Source organism: Corvus hawaiiensis, chromosome 17 (genome assembly GCF_020740725.1).
Source record: "Corvus hawaiiensis isolate bCorHaw1 chromosome 17, bCorHaw1.pri.cur, whole genome shotgun sequence".
Classification (NCBI taxonomy): Eukaryota; Metazoa; Chordata; class Aves; order Passeriformes; family Corvidae; genus Corvus; species Corvus hawaiiensis.
In genome coordinates this window covers 9,743,430-9,750,489 of record NC_063229.1, presented here as the reverse complement: position 1 = coordinate 9,750,489, position 7,060 = coordinate 9,743,430, and the positions used below count along the sequence as shown (strand labels likewise).

Here is a 7,060-nt window from a genome sequence, read left to right as displayed (position 1 = left end):
TTGTTGGGGTGTCCTGTGCAGGACCAGGAGTTGAGCTCAATGATCCTTGTGGGTCTCTTCTAACTCAGGAGATTCTATGATTCTGCAAAGTTCAGTTTGGATCATATCACACTTCAGCTGAAGAAGCACCAAGTCCCTGTTGTGAGTTCAGCACCCAAAGTGAAACAGAGCTCACCCCAACCCCAGCTCTTGCTGAATCAGAGCTGCTCGAGACGTGGTGAGGAGCACGTTCTGTATCTGTCCCAGGACACAGTGAACAGAGCAGGGAGACCTCAGTGGAAGGGAAGCCAGCCCCACATGAAGGGCATTCAGCCAGAGGAGGCTGTGACCTCCAGGGCTGAACATGGAGCATTTTGCTTTCCTGCAGGATTCAAAGTATCAATGCAACACATTTGTGCAGGAGATAAACATGCCAAGAGCAGCAAACTTACCTCTTGTCTGGGCATCCCTGGTCCAGAGCCAGCTCCTGACGGGTCAGGCAAGGCTGCTGGCAGCCCAGGACTGGGAGGGGGATGCTCTGCCAAGCCCTCACCAAAATGGAGAGTCACCTGGTGATCACTCGGTGTGGGCTTGGGTGTGACGAGCCCGAAATAACCGCCACTGCTCTGCGGCACACTGTGTAAATTCTCAGCTAGATTTAAAAGAAAACACACACCCGAGTTCCTGCCAGCACTTGGTGAAAGAAGGAGCCCTCCACTGAAAGCCACGCTCAGAGCCAACAATGACACTTGATTAGTGTCTGCTAAAAATAGTTCCCTGCGTGGGTGGAAGGAGAGCTCATGAGCACAAACACGGGAGGACAGGCAGGCATGGGGGTTTAGGCTGGAGCAGCAGGTCAGCAGCGGTGGGTCACCGGGTCCATGGAAGAGCATGACATGGACGGGGAGATGTTCTACTTGGTTGCTCCAAGCCGCATCCAACCTGGCCTTGAATACTTCCAGGGATGCGGTATCCACACGTTGCTTACTTGGGGGGGGCAAAGCACCTCCTATTCCCCAGTATGCTCAGTCTGTGCCTTCAGGTAATGTGCGACAGGACAAGACAAAACAATTGTGCCAGGGGAGGTTTAGAATGGACATTGGGGAAAATTTCTTCACCTAAAGGGTGCTCTGACATTGGAACAGGCAGCCCGGGGCAATGGTGGAGTCGCCATTTTTGCTTAGCAGATCCTGCTTTTACCTCAGATTTACACTTCCCCCAGTAGTGCCACATTTTCCTCACATCTGCACCATCCATTCTGTCTGAGTTCGAGAAGGGTTTGGATAAGGCTCTCGGGCACATGGTGTGATTTTTCGTCCTGTGCATGGCCAGGAGTTGGACTCAATAATCCTGATGGGTCCCTTGCAGCTCAGCATATTCTACGATTCTGTGATTATTTTGCTTCAGCAAATCAACCCTGTGCCCATGCCAGCAGCTCCCACAGGGTGGCTGCTCCTGCCACTGACAAACATGGAGCCATCCCTTCCCGCCCTGTGGGCTGCTCCTGCCACTGGAATATATGGAGCCATCTCCTCTCCTCCGACACTGTGCCTGCTTGAGGCAACCATGGCTGATTCATCCTCAAACGCTGTTTCTGGTGACTTCCACCCTCACTGTGGCGCCATTTGCCCTCACACCACGGCGCCATCTTGGATCCCTCACCCTCCCCGTCAGGCCGCCACGTTCCTCTCCCTCACACCGCCATTACCAGGGCTATCAGACCAAATTTAGTTTCAGGGCTACAAGGCAGAATTTATTTTGTTTGTGACAAACTGCTGGCAGCAAACGCCACGTCGGAAACACTGCGTGGGTGGCAGGCGGCTCCCTCCCTCCCCTCTGCCTGTGCCTCACTGCCCCCCCAGCCGGAGGCTCTGAGGCCATGCTGGCCACGGGCTGTGGTGGAGGAACACAATAAAAGCCACTCTTTTCTTGCCAAGATAACGATCTAAGGCTTTCTGAGCAGTCCTGGCCATGAGGCTGTGTCACAGCAGGGTGGAGGATGCAGCAGGTCTCTTCACCAGCCCAAACCGCCCCATCAGGGTCACGCCATGTTTTCAGGTGGGAAAAAGGGCAAAAGTGGTGGTTTTTGAGCGTGGCTGAGCCCAACACTCTGTAGACCCTGACCAGGACCTGACCTGGACCAGACTGCTCCATCTCCCACCTGCTGTTGACCAGCCCAGCCAGGAGCATGCGGCACACAGGGACACCATGGCGACCCTCCCTACTGCCTTCTCCATAACATGGAGACACTGGAGAAAAGGGCTGAAAAAGAAAAAAAGTCCTTTTTTTCTCATTGCAAACCACACTTCCAGGTGTCTCATTAAATCAGACAGAAAAAAGACCAAAAATATTTGATTTATTGCTATCACAAGATGCCTGTGGGCTCAGCTGCAGCCCACCATCACCGGGGTTCCACTTCCAGTGGCAAGACCCCCACTTCTGGCAGTGTCTTTATCCTCCTGCTGCCATCAGGATCCCAAACTCCCCATGCAAGATCCCTGCTCTCATCAGCACCTGCAGCCCCCCACCATCTTTGGGGTCCCACTGCCCATGTTAGGACCACCAGGACCGGCTGTGCTTCACTTCCTGCCTGGCATCCAGAGTGACCCAAACTCCCACTGATCTGACCCATGGCAGAGCCTCCTGAGCACCATCCCCTCACCACTAAAAATAGATCCGAGCGGTTAAAAAAAAAAGCCAACAGAAAAAAAAAGCCAACAGAAAAAAGATGAACAATGTCTGCTTGACCATCAAAGAGCAATCACAGTCATTTCGAGGCAGGAACACCTGAGAGGAGGACTTTCAGGTTGTGTTTTCTCTTTCTGCAGCAGATGGGCTTGGTTTTCTCTGAAATAGATGAAATCTCTCCTTGCCTGAGGCAATGGCATGTGGAGCTCCAGTGCTGGGGACTGCCCCTCTTGTGGGCTTGGTGGGGCTGGAAAGGAGCCAAGGGAACAGTGGGTCAGAAGACAAATTCGTTTTCCTTTTGAACTTGTTACCCACTTGGTTCCTATTTGTACAGAAAGACACAGTTCTTGTGGGCTGAAACGTGTGCTGGCCCCAACACTCATCTGAGAACTTGGCAATTCATTGCAGGAGTGGGCTGTGCTGTCAAGGTCACCTCCCAGACCTGGGTCTGGGTGAGCAGTGTGTCACAGCTCTCTGGACCTGGCATGTCCACAGCTCTGCATGGCACAATCTAGGCCAATTGTTAAAAAATGCTGAATTTCCATGTATTATCAACAAGGAGTTTTGTCAGAGCTGGCATCAAACACTCTGCTAGCGGAGGCGGGTTTTCAGAAGTCAGTATAGAAACGGTGGTGGAAAATGGGGTATTTTGAAGCTTTTGAATGAGTGATGTTGTGCACAGCGATCAGCCGATATATCCAACAGGCCACGCATGAACGTGTTTACCTGATGCCACTGGAAAGATTTTCAGCAGCACCGTAAGTCAAACTCATGCCATCTTCTGCTTAGAGAGACTCTTGGCCAAGCTCACTCACCACAGAGGCATTTAGAAACATCAAAGATATTTAAAATACTTTATTTGAGTTCAGTGCTTTTGAACAGGGGCATGGGGTGACAGGGGTAATGAGAATGGCTCCAAACTGACAGAGGGCGGGAAAGAAGTTCTTCCTCGTCAGACTGGTGGGGCCCTGGCACAAGTTGCCCAGAGAAGACGTGACTGCCCCATGCCTGGAAGTGTCCAAGGCCAGGCTGGATGGGGCTTGGAGCAATCTGGTCTAGTGGAAGGTGTCCCTGCTCATTGCAGTGAATTTTCCGTTTGCGTTTGTTGAATTAGAGAATCCCACAATGAGTTGGAAGGGACTTTAAAGCTCATCTCGTTCCAGCCATGGGGCTGTTCCCCTCCAGACCAAGAGACACCTGCTCCAGATGGGCCTGGATCCTTCGACAGGTTCCTTATTTTCATGGCAGGCAGTTTTCCACCTTTCCCTTTGCCCTCCTATATTCTACAGCCAAAATGGCTCTTCTGCACACACTGAGGATAAATGAAAGATAGAAATAAATCGCTCTCCTCCAGACCTTCTCTCTGGGTTTTGCGTTGCTGGAGGATCTGCTGGCTGAGACAGAGTGAAGGGGGATACAGACAACCCCACAGCCTCTGGTCAGAGCAGGACAGAGCTTTGTCTTTTGGCTCCACTTAGTGAGGCAGCATTTGGGAAACATTTTTTAGTGTGGGGGTTGGGAAGGAGGATCTTCTTGTTGAACTGAGGAGCAGGACTTCTCCATCCTCTTGGGGACAAGGAGGGGGAACCCAGAGCAGACAGACTGAGACTGGAGGACAGTCTGCAGTTCCCACAGCCAGGGCATCCCTTTTCACCTGTGTCTCCACCTGACAGCACTTTCTCATTTTCAAAAGAGTCAAGAGAACCACTGAAACACAGAGTCGTGTTGGGGTTTCATTTTTTGCCTCACTTCTCCCCACCGCCCTGCCTGTCCAGTGTGTAATGGAAATTTTACCGCAGCCGCTCGATGAGCAAACAGGAAGCCAGCAGAGAGCGCGGCAGCTCGCTGTGGCCCGGCTCGGCTCAGCCGGCTGACGAGAAAGGCCATAAAAGCCGGCATGGGGGTGGCAGAGGGAGGAGAGCAGGCCAGAGGGGCTGGGGCTGGCAGCAGTGCAGGGGAGCTGGTCCTGGGTTCACAGGTAAGGCAGGCACTGCCCTGCACCTTCTTTTTCTTCTTTCTGCAAATGATTCCTGAGTATTTTTGGAAATATTTTCCACTGTTCTTCTTGGGGTCAATTGGGAGGATTCTGACATACTTCATTCTTTGTACCAAGCTTACTAAAACTTGACCTTGCTCAGAAAAACTAATTTTATTTGGCTTTTTCCTCTTCTTTTTTCATCTTTGCAAGCCCTTAATACAAACCTTAAAACCCCCCAAGCTGCTCAGATTTCCAGTGGAGGTATTAGAGAACGTAAAGCTGGGCAGGGGTTCCACAATTCCCTTGCTCCTGTCAGAAAGATTTTTCTTCCCTTTCTCCAAAGGAAATCCAGAGTGCCTCCATTGAATAGTCTTGGCTGTGTGTGGAGTGCCCAGAGCTGCATCTGGCTCAGTCCCCACCGTAGAAGCGGGAGGGTGTTTGGACCCAAACAAAGTAAGAAATCCAGAAAGGGCCTGAAAACAGATCACAGATTCCTTTCTTTGTGGTTTTTGTGACAGATTTCCAGGCTCACTCACTTCTTGCATGGAGCTCTTCAGTGCCTAACTGGCAAAACTCTTCCCTTCAATTTCATACAAGTTCACTCATTTTGATTGATAAGCTTTTAACATTCATTTTTCCTTCAACTTGCTGAAAGCAGGGTGTAGCCGGGTGAGGTTGGTCTCTTCTCCCAGGTAACAAGTGACAGGATGAGAGGAAACAGCCTCAAATTGCATCTGGGAAGGGTTTCGGTTGGATATTAGGGAAAATCTGTTCACCAAAAGATTTGTCCAGCATTGGAACAGGGCAGTAGTGGGGTCACCACCTCTGGAGGGATTTAAAAGAAGTGTGGATGTGGCACTTAGGGACATGGTTTAGTGATGGGCTTGGCCGTGCTGAGGGAATGGTTGGACTTCGTGATCTTAGAGGGCTTTTCCAACCCAAAATGGCTCTGTGATTCCATGATTCCCGGGGAGCATGCAGGGCAATGTGAGGAGGTTTGGGTGGCTCCCACATGTAACCCCCACCATAAAAACAGAGCCAAGGGGTTGCTTCTTTGTTGTCTCCTCCAAATTCTTCAGAGGCTGGGAAATCTAGTCAGATACACAGTGTGAGGCACAAGGAACATGGCCGGGGGTTCGGCAGCTGCCCCAGCGAGGGGTACCTCGAGGACTGTCTAACCTGAGAATGGTGAAACATCAGGGTCAATCTCAGGTTCGTCAGCCCATGAGATGCCTTCTCCAGAGCAGGACGGGCAGCGCCAGCCCCCACCAGCCCCATGGCTGCCACCTCCACCTGGAACATGGAGAGGCACAGCAGGGAGCAAGCTTCATCTGCACCCTGGCATGGCTGTTTGTGAGGTTGGGGAAGGACCAAAGTGGGTGTCAGCCCCCAAGGAGCAAAGGGAGGAAAATGGCCAGCAAATCCCACCTGTTCCTCAGGAGAAGCTGCTGGAAGCTCGGCCACACGTTAGCGCTGAAGGTGCCATGGTCGGCAATGCAGCAGCTGCCTGCCGCGTGTGAGTTGCTGCTCACGTGACAGGAGGCTCCGAGTATCAAAAGCACCTAATTAGGAACATCTCCGACTCCCACCCGGATCTGTGCCTCTCTGCTCAGTGAGTGCAGCCCAGGGGTGAGTTTGGCATCCCTGAAAGCATCATTAACACATCGCTCCTCATATTCCTCACTAGAGGAAAAGAGAGTGACAGCCCTGAAAGTGACGATAATGAATCCCCAGGCAGTGCACGGGGCCCGTCAGCGCTGGATGTGTCAGTAATTTATGAAGGGAGCAGGAAAAAAAGGGTATTTTTAATTTTTCAAGTTGAGCTTCCTAAATAAAACACAAGTCCAAGATACACTTGTTGGAATCGCTGTCTTTCCTACAATTAAATGACTCATCCTAAAGATAAACGGTCTAAAATGTTACCAGCCACAGCGCAGGCCACAGGGACAAGGGGTGAACTGAGCTGCCTCTCTCTGTGCCTGCTCCCAGCCATGCCAGTGGCAGTGCAGGAGCAGCAATCCCTGCCCAGAGCCATTGGATCACTCTTCTAAGACAAGGTAGCCCCCAAATTCCCCTGAGTGATGCTCTGGGCATCAGCCCCTCCTGCTGCACTTCTCCCTGCACCAGGCCCTGGCCCCTCCAAGCGCTGCTTCTGCAGAGCAGCCCCAGGAGATGGGGTAGAAGGGATTTTTCAGAGAGACCTCAGCCCCACATGTGGGGGAGCAGCCAAAATTGCTGAGCTGGACCCCCCTGGACCCACCAAGTCCTGGCACGACTTCAAAAAGATTTAAAACCATGCTGGGAGCCCCCATGAGCAGCCAGGCAGCACAGTGGAGGCAGCTCCATTTCCCGTGCTGGCCTCCAGTCACTGGTGGAGCTGGTTTCGTCTCCTGATGGGGTTTTGGGGTCTCATTT

General features: G+C 52.0%; 1 long non-coding RNA gene across 1 annotated transcript; it reads left to right on the top strand.

The window, feature by feature from the left end:
* The first annotated feature begins 4,594 nt into the window (after window positions 1-4,594).
* LOC125334740 lies at window positions 4,595-6,499 on the top strand. Its single transcript, XR_007207213.1, has 3 exons — window positions 4,595-4,645; window positions 4,989-5,098; window positions 6,085-6,499. It is a non-coding gene; the product is annotated as an uncharacterized LOC125334740 (long non-coding RNA).
* Window positions 6,500-7,060: the final 561 nt, after the last annotated feature.